We start from the raw sequence: 26591 nt of genomic DNA, 5'->3' as shown, positions 1-26591 counted from the left end.
CTTAGCAAGCTGGAAACTAGAAGAGTCTTCCCTGGGAGATCTCAACAACTCAAAAGAAAAGAACTAAAGAAATGGAAGAAAATGGGTTCTTCAAGTCACCATACGGGTAAGACCACACTCAACAATCCCTTCCATGCTCCTCCTTGAGTTATTCTGTGCCTCACTCCTAAATACGAGTCAGCCCAGGATCACCAAGTATTTGAGGAAAACATATGATACAAAAGAGAAGAAAACAAAACATATTTGAAGCCATCTTTGCAGAAGGAGAAACAATACAGAAAGAATAAAACTGAAACAGAACAAAACAAAACCAAGCATCAAACATTCTGAGAGATCAATGAAAATATTGCATCCATGAAGCAAGAACAGAATGCCATAAAAAAGGAAGATACAAAGTAACAACAAAGAGAAGCTCTCGGAAACTAAAAGTATTACAGCAGAAAAGAACATCTCAACCAATTATTTACAAGATGAAGTTTTTAAAAAGTTTGACAAATAGGAAAGAAAAGACAAAATTACTATTATTATTATTATTTGAGACAGAGTTTCACTCTGTTGCCCAAGCTGGAGTACAGCAGCATGATCTTGGCGTACTGTAACCTCTGCCTCCTGGGTTGAAGCGATTCTCCTGCCTCAGCCTCCCAAAAACTGGGATTTACAGGCATGTACCACCACACCTGGCTAATTTTTGTATTTTCAGTTGAGACGGGGTTTCACTATGTTGGCCAGGCTGGTCCCGAACTCCTGACCTCAGGTGATCCACCCACCATGACCTCCCAAAGTGCTGGGATTACAGGCGTGAGCTACTGCACCCGGCCCTCCAAAATTTTTAAATTAGACAATAAGACCAAACAATAGGAGTTACAAAAAGAGTAAAAAAGAAAATGCAAGGAAAAACACTGTCAAAAAATAATTAAAGAATATTTCCTAGAACAGGCCAACATGAATTTGTAGACCGAAAGGACTGCCAAGTGCCAGCACAAAGGATGCTATTAGCTCCATGCCAAAAGACATCCCTGTGAAATTTCTCAACACCAAAGAGACAGGCTTCAGGAGAGGAAGGGGCAGGAAAAGGGGAAGGGAGAGGGAGATGTTTTACATAAATGATCCAGATTTAGACTTTTCAACAGCAACACCAGAAGCTCTAAGGCCAAAGAGAAATGCCTTCGCAATTCTGAGGAAAATGACATCTAACCTAGAACTCTAATACCAAGCCAAAAACCAGCAATCAAGTGTTAAGGCAAATTAGAGATATTTCAGATCCAAGGTATCAAAAAATGTATCCCTTATGTACATTTAAATGAAAAGCCACCTTACATAGCTCAGCTGCAAACAGCCTCTATGTATTCGGAGTAATACTTTTATATAAACTTTACATAAATCATAATATAGAATATTGATCCAACTCAAATCATGACAAATTGTGAGGGCAATGGGAAGACAAGAAGTGAACATTTCTGTGGCATAGGATTGGGGTGGGTGGTGGTGAAAGAGAATTAAACCTTCATGTTTCATAATTACACAGAAGGCCGGTGATTCTCAAACTCATTTCAGGACCTCTTGATAATCTTAAAAATTACCGAGAGCCCCAAAGAGCTTTTCCTTTATCGTTCAATGTTTTTGTCTTGGTTTTTTGTTGTTGTTGTTGTTGTTTCCAATTTGCTTTGTTTTCTATAATAATCATTACATCTTTCTGAAGAGTTCTTTCCCAGGGTCTCCTGATCTGCTGCATAAGAGCAACCATAAATATACTCTATACCTACTGATATTCACCATACTAGAAATTAAATGAAAACTTGAAAATATAGACGCATTTATTTATTTTAAAATAATAAACCCATCACATGCTGGCATGCATAACATATTTTATGAAATGTAATTATTTTCTAAACAAAAAATTAGTAAGAAAAATGGCACTGCTATTTTACATTTTCACAAATCTCTCTCTCTCTTTTTTGTTTTTAGAGTCAGGGTCTTACTTTGTCACTCAGGCTGGAGTGCAGTGGCATGGTCTTGGAAGGCATGACCGTGAACCCCTGGCCCCAAGTGATCCTCCCAAATGGGCCTCCCAAAGTGCTGGGATTACAGGTGTGAGCCACCATACCCAGCCCATAGATCTCTTTAATGAGTTGCTTATATTATTTTGGTTACATGGTTTATGTCTGGATATGTGGTTTCCATTGACGTATATAAAGAAAACCCAGCCTCATAAAGACAAGTAGTTGGAATATGGAAGAGTATTTGTATAGGAGTATTCAGACATCTGTGGACGCTGTTCTTAGAAACTACACTAAAAATCAACAAGTGGTAGTTTCTTAAAATTTCACTGAAATGAGCAATCTGAAACTATTAAATATATCAATAAACTTTTAGTACCACATTGTACTAAAATCAATTCGGCTACCTTGTACTTTGAATGGATTTTATGTTGCAAGATTTTGTAACATAATGCAAAGGTCACTTGGAAAATATTGGTTTACTGAGTTATCTGCATCTTCCAGATGTTGACCCATTAATATAGTATCAAAAAATCACATTTGTTAATATCACCACAAATCTTACCAAAACAGTATTTTAGTATTGGAAAGCTTTCAGGCCCATGGTGGTAGAATCAAGTTTTCAAAATTTTTATTTTAATTGAAAGCTTATACTTTCAATTTTATGCTTTTTTTTTTTAAAGACAGGGTCTTGCTATATTGCCCAGGGTGGTCTGGAATTTCCCTAGACTTGAGTGATCCTCCTGCCTGAGCCTCCCAAATGGTTTGGACTAAAGGCATGTAATATCATGCTAGGCCAACATTTTATGATTAATAAACAAACCAACTGTGTTAGTTATTTTCCTTTAAGTGGCAAGCTTGCATTCCTTTTGAAAAAATGTCTTCGAAATACCTAGGTCTGAATAACCATGGTTTGTTGGTTTGTTATTCCTTCAAGTGAAAAGGTATTCTACTGGCGGAGGGGGAAAGGCTAGTAGAGCTTGCAACTAATGCAGCTGACTGTCCCATGCACCCAAGTACTTCACATGTCAACAGACGTTTCTTGATTCAATAAAATTATTTTTACTGCCTCATCAAATAAACGCAAGTAGGCTGGGTGCGGTGGCTCGCGCCTGTAATCCCAGCACTTTGGGAGGCCAAAGCAGGTGGATCACGAGACCATCCTGGCCAACATGGTGAAACCCTGTCTGTACAAAAACACAAAGAAATTAGCCAGGCACCTGTAGTCACAGCTACTTGGGAGGGTGAGGCAGGAGAATCACTTGAACCCAGGAGGCGGAGGTTGTAATGAGCTGAGATTGCACCACTGCACTCCAGCCTGGCAACAGAGTGAGACTCTGTCTCAAAAATAAAAAATAAAATAGATAAAATAAAATAAACTCAAGTAACACTGTACTTCTTAAAAAAAGAAAAAACACCTCCAAACATCCAAATATATGACAATGAGTAATAGCACGACTAGCATAGCTTGGTGTGACCACCTTGGTTCATGGTAAGACGCCAGCACTTTTATCCACCATTGCCTTTGCACGATTAGAGCAAATGTCAACACCGTAAAAAAGGCAGATGGCATCGGAGTATTATACGAAAATAGTTTTGACCTCATAAACCCAGTGAAAGGGTCTTAGGGACTCAGATGGTCTGTGGAGCACACTTCGAGAACTGCTGTACTAGGAAACCTATAACTAAGTAAATCAAGAAGCAGCAACAATATGGAGATGAATATTAATGAGCCTTGGGACAGGAGGACACGCCTCACTGCGTTCGCAGTGTCGGGCTGGCGTCTTTCATATCAAGTCTTATCAAATGACTTAGCTCTTTAAATTATGTGCATGTACCATTTAATTTAAAAACGAATAGAAAAAACCAACATTTAAAAAAATGGATACTTCATAGGTAACTTAAGCATTCCTCCAAAACATAATTTACTGTGTCAAACGTTCAAGGGAGTACAATATCTTTTCAGGGGGTAAACATGGTTACATGCAGTGAGCTCAAAATATAATTTCATTTTTAATGTTGATGCATTGTAAGCTATGGCTCCCTATTAGCCAATTCTAGTAATAAAAATGGACAACATTTAACTCATTCCAGTTCTGCCAGGAAGGCTGTATACTTGCATGCACATGTGAGTGCGTGCACATGAAAATGGGCTTTTTTTGTTGTTGTTGTTGTTGGCGGGGGGGGGGGGGGGCCAGCCAGGCACGGTGGCTCACACCTGTATTCCTAGCACTTTGGGAGGCCGAGGTGGGTGGATCACCTGAGGTCAGGAGCTCAAGACCAGTCTGGCCAACATGGTGAAACCCTGTCTCTACTAAAAATACAAAACTAGCCAGGCATGATGGCGCATGCCTGTAATCACAGCTACTCAGGAGGCTGAGGCAGGAGAATCGCTTAAACCCAGGAGGTGGAGGCTGCAGTGAGCCGAGGCCGTGCCATTGCACTCCAGCCCGGGCAACAAGAATGAAACTCTGTCTCAAAAAAAAGAAAATGGGCTTTTTTGAGAGTGAACACAGTATGAACCCTCAAATCATTAAGCACTAGAGCTAACAAAAAGGAACTTTCCTGGCCCAGTTGAGAAAGAGGGAGAGAGAAAGAGAAAAGAGAACGAGAGAGAGAGAGAGAGAGAGAGAGAGAGAGAGAGAGAGAGAGAGAGAGAGAGAGAGAGAGAGAATGAATGACATTCTTTGGAATAAGCTTTTACTGCAAGCCTGACTTAAGGGGTGACCTTTCCAGCCTCAGCGACACTGCTCTCTCTTCTGCAATGCTTACTGTCCCACAGTCAATTACAGGAGACTGGCTTTAGGTGAAGGTGTGCACACTTCAAATCTCACCCTGACTTTCCTTGAAATATTCCTTGGGCTGGTCCAGTGTTCAGAGACAACCCACCAATCGGATGTCTTCCGCCCAGCAGACTCAGAGCAGCATTCCTAATAGAAATACAATTCTAGACAAATTGAATGTAAGGGTCAGATTGATCACAGTGTTGAAAGGGCTATGGGAGGAGGGCTGTTAGCCCTTTCCCCCTTGAGGTGCAGTTTAGGCACCATCTTTCCAGCATGACTTAGATTCACTTCTCTCTAGGGAAGGCGGGAGACAGATGTGGAAGGAACGAGGGATCTACTCAGTCACGCTCCTGTTTATGGTGAAAATATCCTGGGCCAGATTAATTAACATAGTCATTATCTTGGCAGTTTTCAAACACAGCAATAAATGCTAACAGCATTGTATGTGCAAGATGAGAATAAAAGAGGAAATCTGGGCCAATCAGGACCGGGACGTTGATGTGACTTAGCATTGCAAGTAGTTTAGCATTGCAAGTAGCGGCTTTTGCTCCAGTAATTAAAAGTGCATACTGCAAGTGGTACTTTAGTTTCACTTTTCATCAAGGAACAATATATTCCATGTGAGCTGTTTTATATACTTTTCCTATTCCTTCCATCCAGGAAGAAGTATCCGTCCGGAAAGAAAGTGGTCGTGTAAATCTTCTCCTTAGAACGTTTTTTTAAAAAATACTACAACCAAAAAAACTGACATGTTCATATCATGGTCCTTTCTCCAATGAGATCAATTCTTTCCAAATACTAATGGAAAGTTTCTGACCCAAAGCATCTCTGTCACAATAGCTTCCACGTCACTTCCGAAGACACCGCTCGTCTCACAGAGGTGAGCACTGAAGAGCCGCCAGGGATACAGGTTGGGACTCTGCCGCTCGGTTTCCTAAGGGGAAGGTTGGAACCAGAGGACTTCGCAACTCCGGGTTCCAAAATGGCCTATTCTGGCCTCAAAAATAGAAGCACGCATGAGACCAAAGTTAGTAACCGCAGCCCAGGACTGTGAACATTTCCTGGTGAATGACCAGAGGTTGGGGGAAGTGGATGAGGGAGAGAGATAGGGTCTGTACTCAGCCTTGATGCCTTCCTATTCTCCCCAGACTCCACGAGTCCACACAGATGTCCAGTTACACTTTGGGCAGGTGTCAGAGCGGCCCTGCCTGCTGCTGGTATCGGGCATATAAGGGAAGCAGAAATAGAGGGGAGTTTTTGTTTGTTGCGGTTTTTTCTGAGATAGGGTCTCACTCTATTGTCTAGGCTGGAGTGCAATGGTGTGATCATAGCTCACTGCAGTCTAGACCTCCAGGCTCAAGCGACCCTCCCGCCCCAGCCTCCCAAAGCACCGGACCATAGCCACGTGCCACCAGGCCTGACTAGTTTGTTGTTGTTGTTGTTGTTGTTTGTTGTTTGTTTTTTTGATAGTCAGGTTCTTACTATGTTGCCCAGTCTGATGAATAGTCATAAAGCAGGAATCAAGAGTTAGATCAGGGCTGGGTGCGGTGGCTCACGCCTGTAATCCCAGGACTTTGGGAGGCTGAGGCAGGTGGATCACCTGAGGTCAGGAGTTTGAGACCAGCCTGGCCAACATGGTGAAACCCCATCTCTACTAAAAATACTAAACTTTGCCAAGTAGGGTGATGGGCATCAGTAGGCCCAGCTACTTGGGAGGCTGAGCCAGAAGAATCACCTGGACCTGGGAGGCAGAGGTTGCAGTGAGCAGAGATCCTGCCACTGCACTCCAGCCTGGGTGGCAAGAGCAAGACTGTCTCTCAAAAAAAAAAAAAAAAAAAAGAGCTAGATCAGATAATACAGCCTCTAGTTCACCCTACCATACAATATCTAGTATTTGTTTCTGGGTTACCATTCCTATAAACAGTTCATCTCATTCAAAGCTAGAAGCATTCTTTCAGATACCCAGGGGAATTTGTATCTGGCCTTCGTCTCTGCTCCCCCGGCTGACATCTGTGCCCCTGCCATGGCATGTCCCCAGTGTGACCTGCGTCACCAAACACTGCGCTTGGTGAGATCCCTCAAGAGAAGGACTAAGCCTGTCTCATCTTTGTCCCCCCAGCCCCAAACACCTGGCACGTGGTGGGCATCCAAAAACACTGAGTGAACTAAATGCTGAATAAACCGTTCAATGTTTTATGCTGCACTGCTTTTCTCCCCCCGGATCAGAAAGTGACAAAATAAGTGGTGACACTTGCTGTAGTTTAACCTGATGAAGTTGTTCATCGCATATCTTATCAATGGAGAGCTGTAAATAGGAGGTTGCTTAAGGAGGAAACGATGCTAATGGCGATCTTGAAACCAGGTTCCTGGAGCCCTCTGAGCCTCGCTGTGTTTACCCACACCATGACCGAGATGTGAGGGGGGGCAAACACATTCTGTATGGTGGGTGGTCAACGTCTAGCTCTCCTCCACAGTGGCAACCCAGATGGGCAGCTGGAACCCTCCAGCCCTGACTCCAGAAGTAACATCTCCTCCATCGCTCAGCAGAGCCTGGGTCAGAGCCCTCGGCCCCCATCAAGGCACCGGAGTCACTAGGCTCAAAGGGTATGAAGCCTCAGTTAGGAAGAATAAATTTGACTGCGTGTGTGTTTTTTTTTAGATCAATTACACAGCACGCTGAATATAGCTAATAATTGAGTGCTGTGCATTTCAATATTGCTAAATTGATAATTTTCTTTTTTTGTTTGTTTGTTTGTTTTTTGAGACAGAGTCTTGCTCTGTGGCCCAGGCTGGAGTGCAATGGCGCAATCTCAGTTCACTGCAACCTCCACCTCCCAGGTTCAAGCAATTCTCCTGTCTCAGCCTCCTGAGTAGCTGGGATTACAGGTGCATGCCACGATGCCCGGCTAATTTTTGTATTTTTAGTAGAGACGGGGTTTCACCATGTTGGCCAGGCTGGTCTTGAACTCCTGACCTCAGGTGATGCGCCCACCTCTGCCTCCCAAAGTGCTGGGATTACAGGTGTGAGCCGTCGGGCCCAGCTTAAGTTGATAATTTTCTAATATTTTTAACACCAAAAAAGTTAAATATCTGAGGTGATGGATACGTTAATTCATTTCATCATTTCATATAGTATTCAAAAATCATAATACCATATTGTACCCCATAAATATCTATATAACTATAATATGTCAATATATAATAAATAATTAATGAACTTTTTTTTTTTAAAGGAGCATCATTAAGCTGCCTCCCATCCCAGACACACATTAGAGCAGATCAAGAAAAGGCAATTAGAACAGCCCACGGCCCCCACTGAGTTCCCTACACCAAGACACACCGGTTACAGGCAGAGCCCTACCTCAAGCATCGGACGCGTGGTCCTTTGCGTCCTCAGGAATGAGCACAAGGCCTGCTTCGTGTCTGCTGAATGAATGAATCCTTGTGTGACCTTATACAGCGGCCAGAACATGGTAACACAGCTCATGTCTGTTACAGTATTGACAAGACAGTGGTACCATGGAGAGGATCCAGAAGAACTTTAAACTTTAGCTTTAGAATCTCTGACCCATGAGGCTCATCCGTACCCACTTCCGACGCACAACAAAGCCTTGCCTCTGACCAGATGCCCACGCACATCTGTCCCGCACGGGACAGCCCCACAGACGCCCCAGAGCCTATGTGTCCAAAACGGAACTCTTCCCTTGTCTGCTCAGCCTTATTCTTTAGACTTTCTCTGCTCTGGTTAATAGTTCACCGTCCACGCAACACCCAGCACAGAAATCAGAGTATCAGCCTCACCATCCTCTCTCTTCTCCCACATCCAACCAATCTGCAAGGACTTTGGGCTTCGTTCTAAATATCTGTGGCACCTGCCTTCGCACACACAACCCTTCTGCTGCTATCTTCCTCCTAAGCCAGCGGTCTGCCCACCTCCTTCTCTCTGTCTGTTGGAGAAACAGCCTTCCCCACTACCTGCCTGAGTACACGTGGCTTCACGTCGCCCAACTACTAAGGGCCGTATATGTAGAGCTAAGGGATGAAGCCCATGCTTTGCCCTTTTTAGATGTTTTCCCTTCCTTCTCTGCCTCTTCCCCAGCTCCCAAAAATACCATTTTCATGACAGCTCCATGCCGCCCCAGATTTGCTCTTCTTTCCATCTCTTTATAATCTTAACCCCAGAGCTGCCCTCCCAGTGATAACAAACAGGCATGTAGATTCAGGGCGCTGCAATGTGAAAGTATTCCAGAGAGCGTTTAAATGCATGGTTCTTTATTATTATTATTATTATTATTATTATTATTATTATTATATTTTAAGTTCTAGGGTACATGTGCACAACGTGCAGGTTTGTTACATATGTATACATGTGCATGTTGGTGTGTTGCACCCATTAACTCGTCATTTACATTAGGTATATCTCCTAATGCTATCCCTCCCCCCTTTCCCCACCCCATGACAGGCCGAGGTATGTGATGTTCCCCGCCCTGTGTCCAAGTGTTCTCATTGTTCAATTCCCACCTATGAGTGAGAACATGCAGTGTTTGGTTTTCTGTCCTTGCGATAGTTTGCTCAACCAACATTTGGGTTGGTTCCAAGTCTTTGCTATTGTGAATAGTGCCGCAATAAACATACATGTGCATGTGTCTTTATAGCAGCATGATTTATAATCCTTTGGGTACATACCCAGTAATGGGATGGCTGGGTCAACTGGTATTTCTAGTTCTAGATCCTTGAGGAATCGCCACACTGTCTTCCACTATGGTTGAACTAGTTTACAGTCCCACCAACAGTGTAGAAGTGTTCCTATTTCTCCACATCCTCTCCAGCACCTGTTGTTTCCTGACTTTTTAATGATCGCCATTCTAACTGGTGTGAGATGGTATCTCACTGTGGTTTTGATTTGCATTAAACGAGTGGTTCTAAGCATGATGTGTTTATGGCATCCGCGCACTCAGTAGATGATGTCCACAGAGAGATTACGCTAGCAGCATATATACCTTATAAAACATTTAATGACTAGTTACTGTAATCAATATATTTGTACCAATTAACCTCAAATGTTGCACTGGTCTATTTTCCACTTAGTCTATTAGTTAGCTGTTAGGAGCTAATTAATTTCTACTTAGAAGAGGTAGAAAGATTTGCAATGTTCAAATAAGTGACTTTCTTTTTAATTACTCTATTTTAGTTCCCATTTTCTTTTCTGCCAAACCTGTTGGGTAAGTTGCTAATAAATGACAGAATGAACTGATTTTCACTGAATCCTTTTATTTCTGTTGCCCACCTATTCTCAGAGATGCAAATAAATGGATAAAATCTAAAAAAGGGGTGAGGTGAGGGGAAAAGTATGAATAATTTACAAGCTAGATGATTGGGTCGTAGAATGATCAACAGGTGATGCTGTAATTTAATGCAAAAAGAAGAAAGAAAAAAACATAAGATGTGTGGGGAGACGTGAGGTGAATTCAGGCTGAGGACTACAAAACTTAATATGAGCAGTCCAAAACCAAATACATATTCTTACCTAAACCTACACATATATCCTTAACGTCTCCAGTCAGACAAAACTAGATCCCCTAAACAAGTTTACTATTAACATAAAACGCTTTATTAGCTCATGGTATTTACCAGTCTTCTTAATTTCAACCAATAACAAAGTAAATGCTCAATAAAACAGTTGTGGATTAAATGTTTAGGACTCCATAAATATGTGATTCCTCCATGCCGGTGGTGAGGTACTGTCTGTTTCTATCAACTTGTACCTCATTTTTCTTATCTTTAAAATGAGAACGGGCCAGGCATGGCGGCTCAAGCTTGTAATCCAGCACTGCAGGAGGTAAAAGAGGGAGGACCACTTGAGCCCAGGAGTTTGAGATGGCAGTGAGCCGCCATCGCACCACAGTATCCAGCTGGGCAACAGAAAAAGATCCTGTCTTGATGAATTAATTAACTAGCTAATTAAAATGGGAATAATATATTTACTTCCTAGGAATGCTATGAAGCTTGAATGCATTAAAACACACGAAGCCCTCAGCACAGTGCCTGGCATAGGGTAAGTACCCAAGTGGTAGCTACAATTACTATTTTTGTTACTGTAGTAGTAAGTCAGTGATAGTCACAGACGGCCCCCAAAGCTGAGAGACCGTGGACGTGGTAACTTTGGATGGAAAACCAGCCTCATAAGCCGGAGCACACCGTCAGGGGAACGGGAAGCGGTAGCTGCTCAAAGGCATCTGCTCCAGGCTGAGAAAACCAGGAGCAGCGTGGGACTTCAGTTTTTCTCTGTGCAGGTTGAAAACCTGCCCAAGGTCATACTGAAAGTGGCAGAAGAGGGAACGGAATTAAGATTTTCATGTTTTGTACTCTCTTTGTTGCCTGCACAGTTTTCCCCAAGGGAAGGCCATTTCAACAGCTGATACACTTTCTGCGAGTTTTAGCAACCCAGGCACACGTTCAGTAACGAGTCGGCAAATCACCTTCTCAGTGGAGAGATCGGCAGCCCTTTTTCTAGAAGAATAAAGGCTCTAAATGACACTTATTAGTGGACAGCACCCCTTGCCCTCATTTTGTTCAGAAAGCACCGGCAACCACCATTCATCTTTTCTACTCATTATTTGTGTGCAAGAACTTTCATTTCTCCATACCGATCCTTCTCTTACCTCCTAATGAACTCAACAAAGTGGCTGCTGCTTCTAAGTTGCAGTTTCATAAACTATGATGAAGCACTGGCCGTTTGAACAGAGTGTTTGGAGAGAGTGGGCCACCTAGCCTAATAGCAGCAGCTAATCCCTGGAAGCACCTGCATTCCATCAAAAAGGCTATTTACATGAGAAAGTACAATCTGTCTTCAGAGGAAAACAAGACATCGTTGTCTTGAACAGAAACTCCAACACACAGTCTCAGCTGCCTTTGAAGTAGGCTGGGAACGACTCTCTATGCTGCAGAGTGGGCCCTGCACGAAGGCTATGTTCAGGATATTCATCATGAGATTACCGCTAAAAAACAGACGGACACCGTGTTCAGACATGAGGGGTGCCTCGGTTTTCCAAATTCACCAATTCCACCACTCTTTTTCAGGGACATGTCCATTATTTTAGGTATGTCTGCCTCACCTTTAAATGTGTTGCCTTCGGGCTACAATGAGCAGAGAGCCATGCTCTGTGACTAATCTGTGCAGGTTGACTTTATAGAGCTTCCCAGGTCGGATTCTGCCTCTCTCTCTCTCTCTCTCTCTCTCTCTATATATATATATATATATATACACACACACACACACATATGTGTGTGTATGTATATAAAATATATATTCCATTTATTAAAAATTATATATAAATTACATATAAATATATGTAAGTATATATTTAGTAAAATGTGTGACATATATAAAATAATTTATATATATATAAAATATAGAATATACATATATATAATTTAAAACCAGTGTTAGCCAGGCACAGTGGCTCACGCCTGTAATCCCAGCACTTTGGGAGGCCAAGGCGGACAGATCACCTGAGGTCGGGAGTTCAAGACCAGCTTGACCAACATGGAGAAACCCCGTCTCTACTAAAAATACAAAATTAGCGGGCCTGGTGGCGCATGCCTATAATTCCAGCTACTCGGGAGGCTGAGGCAGGAGAATCGCTTGAACCCAGGAGGCGGAGGTGGTGAGCTGAGATTGCACCATCGCACTGCAGCTTGGGCAACAAGAGCAAAACTCCATCTCAAAAACAAAACAAAACAAAAAACAAAACACACACACACACACACAAACCCCTGTGCTTAGTGCACAGAACTAAAAACAATTTATTTCTTTTAGAATAATGAACTTAATCTTCACAGCAATCTTAGGCCGTAGATACTATACTAGCGGATAGACACTATCCCCATTCTGTAGAAGAGGAAATCGAGGCTTTGAGTGATCAAGTAATTTACCAAATATTACTCAGCTTACCAATGGCCAAGAGGCATGAAAAGATGCTCAGCATCGCTAATAATGAGGGAAACGCAGATCCAAACCACAATGAGATGCCACCTCACACCCGTTAGGATGGCTACTGTGAAGAGGAAAAAAGTATTGAGGAGGATATGGAGAAACTGGAACCCGTATGCATTCTTGGTGGGAGTGTAAAATGGGGCCGCTACTATGGAAAACAGTATGGCAGTTCCTCAACAAATTAAAAACAGAACCACCATATGACCTAGCTGTTCTACTGCTGGATATATCCAAAAGAATTGAAAGCAAGGTCTCAAAGAAACATGCGCATACCCACGTTCACAGCAGAATTCTTCACAAGAACCAAGAGGTGGAAGCAACTCAACGTTGACACATTAATGGATAAACAAACTGTGGTATGGACATACACCAGCATACTATTCAGCCTTTAAAAGGAAGGAAATTCTGACATATGACACAATACGGATGAAACTTGAGGACATTATGCCAAGTGCAACAGGCCATTAACCAAAGGAGAAGTTCTGTATGATCCCACTTCTATGAGTACATGGAGCAGTCGGATTCGTGGAGACAAAGTGGAAAGGTGGTTGCCAGGGGCTGGTGGGAGGGAGAATGGGCAGCGAGTGTTGAAAGGTGCAGAATTTCAGTCTGGGGAGATGCAGAGCGTTCTGGGGTGGATGGTGGTGATGGCTGCAGTCACGCGAATGTACCTAACGCCATGGAAGACTCAGGGGTGTCCAATCTTTCGGCTTCCCTGGGCCACACTGGGAGGAGAACTGTCTTAGGCCATGCTTAAAAAACACTGACACTAATGACAGCTGATGAGTTAAAACACAAAAAGAAATCACCAAAAACATCCCATCACGTTTTAAGAAAATTCACGAACTTGTGTTGGGCCTGCATTCAAAGCCATCCTGGGCCTCACGTAGCCTGCAGGCTGCGCGCGGGACAAGCTTGATGAACTGCACACTTAAACACGATTCAGATGACACATTTTTTTGTATGAGGCCTATTTTACCACAATTAAAATAACAACAACAACAACAACAACAAACATTCCTCAGCCCATCGGTAGGTGAGCCAGAATTGACATGCAGATCTGTGTGGTCTTTCTACCAGGCCGAAACCAAGCTCCATCCTCACGGAAGACCTGTTCAGCCACGGGTCCTTGCTGAAGGAGGGATGTTGGGACACCGAATTTAACCTTCACTACTCTGTTAAAGACCATGTTACTGACAGGGAGATGGCCCTGTCTCCTTTTATGAAGCTTAGGACATTGAAATACTTTATGGCGGGATTCTACCAGGGCCATTCGGCTTCTTAGGTTGGCCAAAGCATGCCTCACTAGATGGCAGCATTTGCCCACACAGCTTTTTTTTTTTTTTTTTTTTTTTTTTCATTTTTTGACCTATCTGTGTCTTTCAGTTTTAACCCCACCAACCTCCCCACCTCCCAGGGAGGAGATACAACACAGTGCATTGAGTTCTACACTGCTGTGCAGAGGAATAAGACATGAAACCCGGCTTGGAAGTCCTAGGCTCCCCAAATTGCCCCCAAAGGAATCATGTCAGGAGTGTGTGTGGTGGGTGACCCTCTCCAGGAGGCCTGCAAATCTGACCTATCTGAGGAATGGGTGCCCTTCCCTCCAGAGAGGGGCAGGGGCAGGGGCAGGTGCATAGGAGACCTGAGTTTGACTCCCATCGCTGTCACTTCCTAGCCGTGTGACCTGCCACAGGTCATCTGACAGGACTGGACCTCAGTTTTGTCATTTGTGATTCATGAGGGCTGCCTTCTAGTCTTGCTTCCGACCATGTTTGTTTGCTTGAACCAAAAGAGAGCACGTCATGAACAAGCGGGTGGGGTCAACCTTCCCGGCGATGCAGTGCCTCGCAGCCTAATGGATGGTGGGGAGCGGCCTAGTGAAGGTGATGGAAACCATCAGGCTGGCTCAGATGAGTCATCTAATTAGACAACTCCCAGTCACAGCCTTCTATACAGATGTGGATGCTGCTGTCTTTGCTTTTCATATGGAATCTGTTTTTCTCCCCAGTGTCTCGGTCATGCCCAGGCTCTTAGATGAGCAACAGAGGGATATGTTAACTCCTCGGGGCCAGTAGTGCAGCAGAAATGGACCAAGTCTCCAGAGTCCCAAAAGTCATGACTAATATGCTTCTAAACACCTCAATGACTCCCTCAGTGTGACTTAAGCATATGAAATATATGACTCATTAATCCTCACAAATACCTCTATAAGATAGAGGCATGCTAATTCATCACACTAAAGACTGTTAGCACAGTAAAATCTCAGTTACAAATGAATCAGGTGTATGTCTGGGGTAAGGTAGGTGAGGACTTTTTTTTTTTTTAAGACGGAGTCTTGCTCTACTGCCCAGGCTGGAGTGCAGTGGTGCAATCTCGGCTCACAGCAACCTCTGCCGCCCAGGTTTAAGCGATTCTCCTGCCTCAGCCTCCCGAGTAGATGGGATGACAGGTGCATGCCACCATGCCCGGCTAATTTTTGTGTTTTTAGTAGAGACAGGGTTTCAGCATCTTAGCCAGGCTGGTCTTGAATTCCTGCCCTCAGGTGATCCACCCGTCTCGGCCTCCCAAAGTGCTGGGATTACAGGCGTGAGCCACCGCGCCTAGCCGAGGACATTTCAATTTTCCAATTTATCAAAACTTGCAAATTATATAATAATTTTAAAAGAAAGATTTATTTGTATTTATTTATTTTATTTTATTTATTTTTTTATTTTTTTATTCAGAGTCACACTCGGTCACTCAGGCTGGAGTGCAGTGGCGCGATCTCGGCTCACTGCAAGCTCCGCCTCCCGGGTTCACGCCATTCTCCTGCCTCAACCTCCCGAGTAGCTGGGACTACAGGTGCCCGTCACCACACCTGGCTAATTTTTTGTATTTTTAGTAGAGACGGGGTTTCACCATTCACAGGATGGTCTCGATCTCTTGACCTTGTGATCCACCCACCTCGGCCTCCCAAAGTGCTGGGATTACACGAGTGAGCCACCCCGCCCAGCCAAGAAATGTTAATATTTTATAAATACATAAAACAATAAGAAAGCAAATGTATTAATAGTATACCATAAGCATATAAATAAGGAAACCAAGAATGAAAGGGCTGAGTCCTGTGTTTCAAAGAGTTCAATAAGAATCACAAACCAAAAAAAAAAAAGGATCGTAAACTAGGGCTGAATTACTTGATATTTCAAATGAATTCCAAAATAATAAAGTTTGACTTGTTTGGGTTATTTTAAATGTGACCTCTCCACTACATTGTAAAATTCTAAGTGATTCGAATCTATTTGCTGCTTTCTCTCCTCCCTTAGAAAGGTCCCCAAATACGGGGGAAAGCTGGTCAATGAGCCTTTCAGTATTTTGTTAATTCACTAATGATAAAATGAGATCACGTCTACTTAAAATGCGGCATTCTCACATGAGATGTGATGTACATATGGCAAGTGGATTTTTTGGCAAATCCGTCGAGGAGGGAATGTTTTCGGAGGTGCAGGATAACATTTATTTTATGTGCTTGATACTCACTTTATGGAACTGGTGATGTTTTTTCATCTACCACTGGCTCTCACAATGGAAAAGAGGGTCCTGATTCCATTTAATTTGAGTCACGTGAACTCGAGTTGAGTAAAAGACAATGGCACTCAAGTTTCAACGAACTTAACGGAGAAGTTGCCACGTGTCACGCACAGTGCTAAGTGTGCAACTCACACCCTCTCACATAATCCCATAACAGCTCTGGAAGTTTCCACTCCACAGAGGAGAACATTCAGGCACACAGCAGTTAAGAAGCCCGCTCGAGGTCACACAGTCAGCAAGGAAGCTGGTGTTTTATTTCTGGTGCATGAGTAGCAAATCCAGCATGACCCCAACCTCTCGTTGTGTGAGACTTGGATAAAATCATGGATGAGTATCAGCCTCTGAGTTTCTAAAATGATCTGTTTTATTTGTCATTAAAATGAAAAAGAGCAGTAGCTGTTGTTTTCCCCTTGGTCAGCTCACTATGGAACCTGGACACTCCCTGGCTCTTTTCTTCAACCCATAGGAAACTGAAAATTCAGCCTGAGGGAACAAGGTCTAGGAGGGTGGCTGAGTGAGAAAGGATGTGAGCAGCCCTCTACAAGATAACTGTGAAAAGCATCTACATCTAGGCAATCTTCTCTCTCACCTATTTCACCCCCTGTGCAGCAATGCTCAGCTCTGCCCTCGACTCAAGCTTTGCCTGGGAGGGGAAAATAACTCCTCCCTTGCTTGGGTGATAATAGCCACATTCCCACCACCCCTCCCCACCTAACCCCTCTCACCCACATCAAAAACGGGGAGGGATGGTAACTATTAATAGTAACTAAGAAATTCCCCTTTAAGGCACACAGCATCTTACCAAGTGTTTCTAGCCTGTTTTTGGAGCCTTGAAATGTTACTACAGATAAAAACAAAAAATACAGACCAAACTATCAGCTTGGTCAGCATCAGTCCGATGAGGCTCACAACTTAAATTTATCTGCTCTCAGGTGATGGTCCAAGAAGTGCTATTTACGTTTATGCCTGTGGTTGTGAAAGCACAAATGACTTATAAGGTATTCTGTGAGTTCAGAAGAGCTTGAGGCTGTTATTCTACGAAAAGCCCACGCGTGTAGGTTGATCACTGACTTTGTCCCTGAGTATTTTTTCATTTTGTCTGGCTCTTGAGAGGTTCCCCTCCAGTATAAGGATGTATGCAGATATGACACGTCCCTCCCTCTCTCTGCTTGGCCTGGTTTTCTCTTTTCCACTGGTGCCCTTTTTTCCTCCAAGCAAAGAACGTGAATGGGAATCCCCCACTGCTGACCGGCCGTGGATGCTGCATCTGCTCCTTCTTCAGAAGCGGTTCAGCAAGGAAAAAGCCCACATATACCTTTCACCTCTGCACTCCAACTTCACTTTTCTCCTTTTTATTTATCTGTCTTATCTAGCTAGCTAGTTACCTATCTGTCTGTCTATTTAGAATGTGACCTTATTTGGAAACAGGGTCTTTGCAGATGTAATTATTAGATAGGTGCAAAAGTAATTGCAGAGATTGATATTATTTTTAATGGCAAAACCCACAATTGCTTTTGCACCCATACAATAGTTAAGGATTGAGATGAGATCCTACTGGACAATTTTTCTACTAAAAGTACAAAAATTAGCTGGGTGTGGTGGCACGCACCTGTAATCCCAGCTACTCAGGAGTCTGAGGCAGGAGAATCACTTCAACCTAGGAGGCGGAGGTTGCAGTGAGCCAAGACTGCGCCACTGCACTCCAGCTTGGGCGACAGAGCAAGACTCAGTTTCAAAAAATAAAAACATAAAGCCACATAGTTAGTAGTAAATTGTGATGGCAGCCGTAAGAAACAAACACCTGTCTCTCAGCCTATCACTCATCTATCCACATACATTCATTGTCCTCTTCCCTGTACCTATTGTGTCAGCGCCAGATAAATTCTTTCTTAACGCTGTGGTTCTTGGCCTTGGCCAAGTTCAAACCAAGGCCTGGGTCCCACCTGCAGATATTCTCATTTAATTCATCTGGGGTGTGGCTTAGGCATTAGGATTTTTTTCTTTTTTTTTTTAAATCTCCCAAGTAATTCTAGTGTGAAGCCAAAATTGAGAATTCCTGCTTTCAGGCAAAGAAACCTTCCCCTTCCCCTGCTCCGAAATCCCCATTGACTCTCTTCTGCCTACCAGATAAAATGCGATACCAGCACACACTTACACGCTGCTCTACAACTTCCAAAGTGCATCCAAGTGCATGCATTATGAAGATTTTTACCAGATGAGGGAAGAATTACTGCCGGGGCAGTTCTGTGAAATCTCCTTCTATCAGATCAAAAGGCCCTCTAGCCAAGATGAACTTCCTTCTACACGCAATTCAGTGAAGTCTCCTTCCCCTCCGGTTCCTTCCATCCTCCCACCCCCAGCTTGGAATGATTTCTGCAGTTTCAACAGTATGAGACTTACGTAACTGTAATTACTAGCTACCAATAGAGAGTGGCTGTGGTGTGCTGGTTATTATGATTCTACAACAATAGGGAAATCTGAGATAATCGAAAACCAGCGGTGCAGTATGAGTAACCTCTCATTCTGTGGAGGCACCCAAATGAAAGAATCTGACTTGTGCACGGACCGGCCGATCCACAGGGTAATGGGGTCTGTTGTGTGAGATGAAAAGCCCACGTTCTTGGCTGTCCTGAAGGTTTCTGCAGGGACTCCTTGGTCTGTAGACCCCATCCCCCTTCTCCTTACCAAGCTTTTCGGTTAGCCAAAGGCTCACCAGGTATAATAGCTTCCTATTGCTGCTGAAGCAAAATAGCACACATTGAGCAGCTTCAAACAACATAAACGTATCCTCTCAAAGTTCTGGAGACCGGAACTCAAAAATGGCCATGCAGGGTTCTTCTGGAGGCTCTAGGGGAGAATCAGACCCTTGCTGTACCCAGCTTCTAGAGGCTCCTTCTTCCATCATCAAAGCCAACAGATTTGAATCCCTCTCCCCTCTGACCTCTGCTTCTGTCCTTCCATCTCCTCTCTCTGGTTCTGATCCTCCTGCCTCCCTCTTTAAGGATCTTTGTAATTACATTGAGTCCGCCCAGATAGTCTAAAATGATCTCCTTGGCCAGATGTGGTGACTCACGCCTGTAATCCCAGCACTTTGGGAGGCTGAGGCAGGCAGATCACCTGAGCTCAGGAGTTTGAGACCAGCCTGGACAACATGGTGAAATCTCATCTCTACTAAAAATACAAAAATTAGCCAGACATGGTGGTCCATGCCTGTAATCCCAAGGCTGAGGCAGGAGAATCGCTTGAACCTGGGAGGTGGAAGTTGCAGTGAGCCAAGATCGCGCCATTGCACTCCAGCCTGGGTGGCAGAGCGAGACTCCGTCTCAAAAAAAAAAAAAAAAAAAAAAAAAAAAACCATTAAATTAAATTAAATGACCCCCCCATCTCCAGCTCCTTAACTTAATCACATCTGCAAAGGCCCTTGTACTGTGTAAGGTAAGACATCCACAGATTGTGGGGATCAGGGTGTGGGCATCATTGGGGGGGCCCCTCTTCGGTCTACCACACCAAGCAAATGCCCAGATTGAACGCATTTTTGCATTTTCCCAATGAAGTCTGGGTGCTCCCTTCAGACCACGGCCCCGTCCACATTCATTAGCTGTGACTACCCTTTTGGAATTTCACCCTGAACACTCTAGCTTTGAGAAATGTCTGTCCATGACCGAATACACAAACTGATTCTCTTTCCTGCGTTCATGATTTGTCAAAAAGCATAAAGATACATAACCGAATATACCTTTGACCATCTATAAACAGGAGAAAACAAAACCCATGGTCTTCAGAATCTCTTCCACGTCATAGCTTGTCTAATCGTGGCATCTTACACTATTGCCTGGCTGGGCAGAAGCAGCAGCAAGAGAGAAGCAAGTGACCCCAGTGCAGGCCCAGAAAGGGGTGCGCTGCATATTCCAGGGCACGAGTGGGTGAACGAGCCCTCGAGAGCTGGGTAGAACATGGGTGAAAATCCTCTACTCCTGACCTGCTGGAAACAGCCACCCCCGTGCCTTCTTGAAAAGTGGTTCGGCCAGGAAGAGCATGTGTATACCTCATCTCCCGACATCAGCCACACTAGAAAACATGCTTCTGCTTTCCATGAAGCTGCTATAAGCAAAGCCTCTGAGTACAACAGCACTTGGTGGGCCTCACAGAGCCTCACCTTCCTCCTACGGGGTGCTCGGAAGTCTGCTAGCACCAAGCTCCCCCAGGGCTTCTGATCTCGGAGGAGCAAGTGTTATGCACTGCAGAGGTCCTGCCGTTTAGCAAACCTTGATATATTTTGAGGTTGGTGCTGCTTTTACATCCTTTTGTGCCCATATCTTTCTTTTTTTTTTTTTTTTTCAGATAGGGTCTTAGGTCTCACTCTGTCACCCAGGTTGTAGGCAGTGGTACAATCACATCTTACTGCAGCCTGGAACTCCTGGGCTCAAGGAATCTTCTTGCCTCACCCTCCTGAGTAACTGGGACTACAAGCATGCCACCACGCCTGGCTAATTTTTTATTTCTCTGTAGAGATGGGGTTTTACTATGTTGTCTAGGCTGTTCTCTAACTCCTGGCCTCAAGCAGTTCTCACCTTGGCCTCCCAAAGTGCTGAAATTACAGGCATGAGCCACCGTGCCCAGATTGTGCTCATAACTTAAAATATAAATTCCAGTAATGGCTATGTTTCATAGGCATGGTCGTTCCTAAAGCTGTAATAGAGACTACCTCATAATGACTTCAGCCAGAGTTCAGTCCAGCATTATCTCTCATGTTAATTCCAATGGATGTTTTTAGAGAATGCAGGAAAAATTGTATTGAGAGCATTTTCCTCCAACTCAAGGAATGCACATGGATGACCTTCATTCTATCAACAGTCCGTGACGGATTTATTACTTGTATATTAATCTAATATCTTCTGAATTTTCTTGACAAGTTCAATTGAGTGAAGTCCTATGAAATAAAGTCCTTCTATCCTTTCAAATGCCCCTATATTGAGTGTGGCATCAAAATGCCAGCTAGGTTCTTTTCATTGAATCTAAGGATTTACTAAGTATCATTAAGATACTTCGGGTTAAAGATTAGCTTGGAATCGAATGACTGGTGGTTTCCACCAAAATCCTTGGGTTCTAGATAGGTCTTTGGCCTGGAATTCTTTCCTAAACTAGGGTCAGTCATAGAAAATAATTGTAGTGCTCCCCTGAAATAGGAGCTGTCTCTAATAAAGAACCACATTTTCACGTTAGCTGCTGTGAGGGGCATGAGAACAAAATGAGTCCCTGTTGTCCAAGAGTGTGTGATCTAGTAAAAGAGATTCAGCTAGGATTTAGAAAACTCTGAACAAAAGAAGCTTCAAATCTCTCAGCCTCAGGTTTCTCTTCTGGCAAATGAAAGGGTTGAAATAGATAATTTATACGGTATTCCTGCTTTATAGTTCATAAAATATTTTCACACCTTCTTCTTAATTGTTCCCTATAATCACCCTGTGAAGTAGGAATTTAATAGGTAAGGAAATAGACTAAGATGTCAAGCTACTAAACTGGTTTAATAGTTGGTGGAACTACAGGCTTGAACTAGATAAGACTCTGTCTCCAAATCTCCTACCATGATGCAAAAGCCAGTTACCATCCTACAGAGGTGCATTCTAACACCAACATCACCAACATCCTATAATTCTGTGTGTACAGTCTTCCCTGCAGTTATTGACTATAAAAAATGCTGATCAGGCAAAAGCAGCTGCCATTCAAAAAGAGGTAACTAATCTGTAGTTGATTACAAGGAACTAATCTAGACACATCCTTTCAAAGTCACAATTTCATGTGGTCAAATGAAGGTTGTAACACATGGCTACAAAGACGGGCAACAACAGACACCAGGCCTACTTGGGGGTGGAAGGTGGGAGGCGGGTGAGGATCGGAAAACCACCTCTCAAATACTATGCTCGCTACCTGGGCGACAAAATCATCTGTACACCAAACCCCAGTGACACGCAATTTACCCACGTAACAAACCTGCACATGTACCCCCAAACCTGAAATAAAAGTTGGAAGAAAAAGGATGACGATTCTAGAGCAGTGATTCCCAGCCTTTCCGACACCAGGGACCAGCTTCATGGAAGACAAATGGGGGCGGAAATGGGATAAAACTGCTCCACCTCAGATCATCAGGCATTAGATTCTCGTAAGGAGCGTGCACCCTAGATCCCTCACGTGCACAGTTCACAGTAGGGTTTCCGCTCCTAGGAGAACCTGACGGCACTGCTGCTCTGACAGGGGATGGAGCTCAGGAGGTAATGCCCACCCATCCGCCACTCACCTCCTGCTCTGCGGCTGGCTCCTTAACAGGCCACAGAGTCATACCAATCTGTGGCCTGGGGTCTGCGGACCCCTGTGCTAGAGAATTTTCTGCTTTCTCTGTGTGTATAGATTATGCTAAATGTCTGCAGATGAACAGAAGAAAGTCTTTCTTTGAAAGCCCATCTTATAATCTTCTATTAAATCAAATTTCTAAGATATTTAATGAGAATTATCTTTGTGGTTTGTTCAACGTTTTTGATGTCATCTCAGTACTTCCTAAATGACTCTTTTTAAAATCTCTCTGGATCGATTCCTATTTATCTGTGATGCTTACAGGTTCCTGGTCTTTCTGGACGTACTTTAGAAATGTGAAGGATATATCAAAAGAGAATCGAGAATCTTCCTACCACAACCTTTGGAGATTATGACACAGTGGTGTGGGTCACAGGGATTGAGGGATTCGAGGGACCATTCCATCACCCGCGTGACGCGGGTTCCACCAGGCTCACTGCTGGAAGGCCTGTCCGCGTCGTCTTCATCCTTGCTACATCTAAATTGCAGAAGGGAAGAGTCATTTTCTAGAGGCTCGGGTTCTGTAGGTATGGAGTTGCGCCTGCGGTGGTGACAAGGTCTAGATGCTTCTCTGCCCGGGGAACGGCTCTGGCACTGATCCAGAGGCCATCTGCTTTGTGGGGAGGAAAGTGGGAGTACGGGTGAGCAGGAAAAATGAGGTCAGCTTTCAGAGCAGTCAACCATCTCTGACAAGCTGGCTAGACTGCGAACTGCACAATATTTACTGCAGGGAGATGTCCGCAACAGGAGACACTCAGTCTGGCCAGACCCAAAGCCCCCACCCCGGGGCGTCAGGACGACACAGTCACAACACAGGGGATGCGGATTCACAGCCAGGCACCAAATCTCTTGATCCCAGAGAGATTTCCTCTGGTCCTTTTATTACTCAGGGGAAATGCATGAATTGGTCTGTTCTCGAGTTGGAAAGAAGCAACGTAACGTACCCAGGACGACCACAAGCTGGTGGCTCGTGTGAATCTTGGTTGTATCTGGTTTTGCCACATCAGGCAGGATTAGGAGCCTGTCTGCATGCCCCCAAAGCAGCGGGGCATCTCTTCACCTCTGCACTCACCTGCCTTCTGTCCCACGGTGAGGACCTTAGGACAGGAACCAGGGTTTCCAGCCCAAGGCTGCAGCCCCACCCACCACCTAGCACAGTGCCTGGTACTTGGTTAGAGATTAATAAATACTTGTACAGCAAATTCTCTTTCATCTGAGTTTGGGAAGAAAGAGAAGGAAAAGAATCATTGCACAAATAAAAGAAACACACAAATAATCCCCTAACCGGCCGTTGAAGCAGCATCTTCAGTGTTTCCACTTTACACACAAACTTTCACCTCACTTTGAATATTTTATAGGAAGCACCAGTTTCATGCTCATCTGTCCTCGATCATCAGCCCTGGCGCAGGCGCTGAGTCTTCTAACCGGCCCCTGATGCTTAGCGAAATGGCCGCACAGCCAATGTGCGTGTGACACAGAGCTTCGGGGTCCTGGAAGGTGAAATGTGAGTTGTCTGTGTAACATGAGCATGCGGCTCACACAACCCAGGGATGTGTGGAAACGATGGCCTGGGTAAAAGGATGTTCACCTGAGCATTTTATTTACAGTAGCAAAGACCTAAATTCTAATTAATTGATGTTTGGTTATGTATTAGGTTGGTGCAAAAGTCATTGCGGTTTTTGTTATTTCAACAAAAACCGCAATGACTTTTGCACCAACCTAATAAATTAGGACATCTCCATAGTGTGGATAATATTCATATAATGAAATACGTTACTGCTAAAGATAATATTTTAGGGAAACATGTAACGGCATGGGGAAATGCACCCAATGGATTCAGTGAAACGCAGGTCATAGAATTGAACCTGGTCACAATTTTACAAATTGAAAGTATAGGAAATGCTAGAAAGAAGTATCCCCAAATGTTACATAGTTTGTATCTGGGTGACATCAACTTCTAAAGTCTTATTTAAACTTTCTCATGCATTTTAAATTTTGTTTTACAACAAACATGTTACTTTTTATAATTTTCTAAATGGTATATTTTAAAACTGCAAACAAAAAAAAAAAAAGCAAATCATCCCATGATGCAAAGAAGCCCTTCTCTGTTCCTGCCCTAGATGGTTACTTCCAAGATTAGACCGTGAAGCACCCCACAGGACGCCACTGGTTCTTCATTATATTTACATACACATCCCAGAAAATTCTATCCAAAAGTCTAGGGGCAGTGAGGCCCCTGCAGGTAAAATGAGTTCTTTTCTTTGTGACACAGGGTCTGAAAAGGAGCCATATCTGGAAAATGTTGGCAGCTTACTTTGGGGTAACCTAGGAAAGTTGGAAGAAGCCGTGGTAGGCAAAGCCATTCCCTGGGCACGGGGAGAGCTGGTGCTGGTTCTGCCGTTGGCTGTACGGCCATTTCGCTAAGCAGCATATTCCTTATCTGTAAAAGGAAGATCTAACACCTGCCCCACCTACCTCATAGGCCTACTGTGGGGTTCAGTGAAATCATGTATATGTTAGATTTTGTAAATTAGAAAGCACCCAGTTAAGTGAAAAGTTCGACAGTCCACGAATGCTCATGTCTTAGGATAATGATCAACGTTTCCCACTTTCTTTCCAGATAGCAAGAGACACGAACACTCTCAAACACTCTAGAAAAAGTCACCAGGAATTTTATCAACCACATTCAACTCACTTCACGTTTCCCTATACCTTGTCCAGCATAACAAAACTATGCTATGTGTTCACTCAACTTGTTCCTTTTTCTCCTGGTCTCATGGGTAGACCAGCTTCCCCAGCTTCCCCAGTGGGAAGGTGGGGTCAAGAGACTAAATTGTCTGTCTGTCTGTTTCTCTCTCTCTCTCTCACGCTTCTTTTTTCCTGATTCAGAGTCTTGCTCTGTCACCCAGGCTGGAGTGCAGTGGTGCAATCTCAGCTCACTGCAGCTTCTGCCTCCCGGGCTCAAGCAATTCTCCCATCTCAGCCTCCCAAGTAGCTGAGACTACAGGCGCATGCCACCATACTTGGCTAATTTTTGTATTTTTAATAGAGACTGGTTTTCTCTATGATGCCCAGGCTGGTCTTCAACTCCTGGGCTCAAGCAATCCACCCACCTCAGCCTCCCAAAGTGCTGGGATCACAAGTGTGAGCCACCACGTCCGGCAGAGACTGAATTCTTTTTTTTTTTTTTTTTTTTTTTTTTTTGAGACAGAGTCGTGCTCTGTCGCCCAGGCTGGAGTGCAGCAGCGCGATCTCGGCTCACTGCAAGCTCCACCTCCTGGGTTCACACCATTCCTCTGCCTCAGCCTCCCGAGTAGCTGGGACTACAGGCGCCGCCACCTCGCCCGGCTAATTTTTTGTATTTTTAGTAGAGATGGGATTTCATTGTGTTAGCCAGGATGGTCTCGATCTCCTGACCTCGTGATCCGCCCAGAATAAAGATGTAAGCAATGTACATCCCTTTCAGGCAAAGCCGGGCCCCAAATCCTCCTGTGAGATCCTCCACACGCGCGCTCTCCCCTCATTTCCCGGCTGGTTACAGAAGGTCTGGTGAAGGACTCTTGAGGCCCCTGGAAGACGGTGACACATTTGTGGAAGAAATCTGAGTGCTCACGTCGTAATGGAAGGTCACCCACCAAACACCCCCTATGACCTAAGTGAGAAAGAACCTGAGGTCTCCAGAATCATTTGCTCTATATACCAACTATCTTCTCTGACTAATACATCCTTGCCCGTGGCCGCCTCTCCATTCCAGTGACGGTCAGTGCTCTCTGCTGCTTCCCACACCACTGATGCAGGGGATAGAGGCCACTTACAGTAAAAATCCAGTCCTCATCCAACAGAAAACTCATCCAGGCAAAGTCAGATCATCTTTAAAGATTCCCTGGGAGATTTAAG

The 26591-nt window shown here is 44.1% G+C and overlaps 1 protein-coding gene across 1 annotated transcript in view; it reads right to left on the bottom strand.

The window, feature by feature from the left end:
- KIF26B (kinesin family member 26B) overlaps positions 1 to 26591 on the bottom strand; it is a 569059-nt gene that overhangs the window by 330869 nt on the left and 211599 nt on the right. The gene's annotated exons all lie outside the window — the stretch shown is intronic.

The sequence above is a fragment of the Chlorocebus sabaeus genome, chromosome 25 (genome assembly GCF_047675955.1).
Source record: "Chlorocebus sabaeus isolate Y175 chromosome 25, mChlSab1.0.hap1, whole genome shotgun sequence".
NCBI lineage: Eukaryota > Metazoa > Chordata > Mammalia > Primates > Cercopithecidae > Chlorocebus > Chlorocebus sabaeus.
This window is presented reverse-complemented; position numbering and strand designations above follow the sequence as displayed.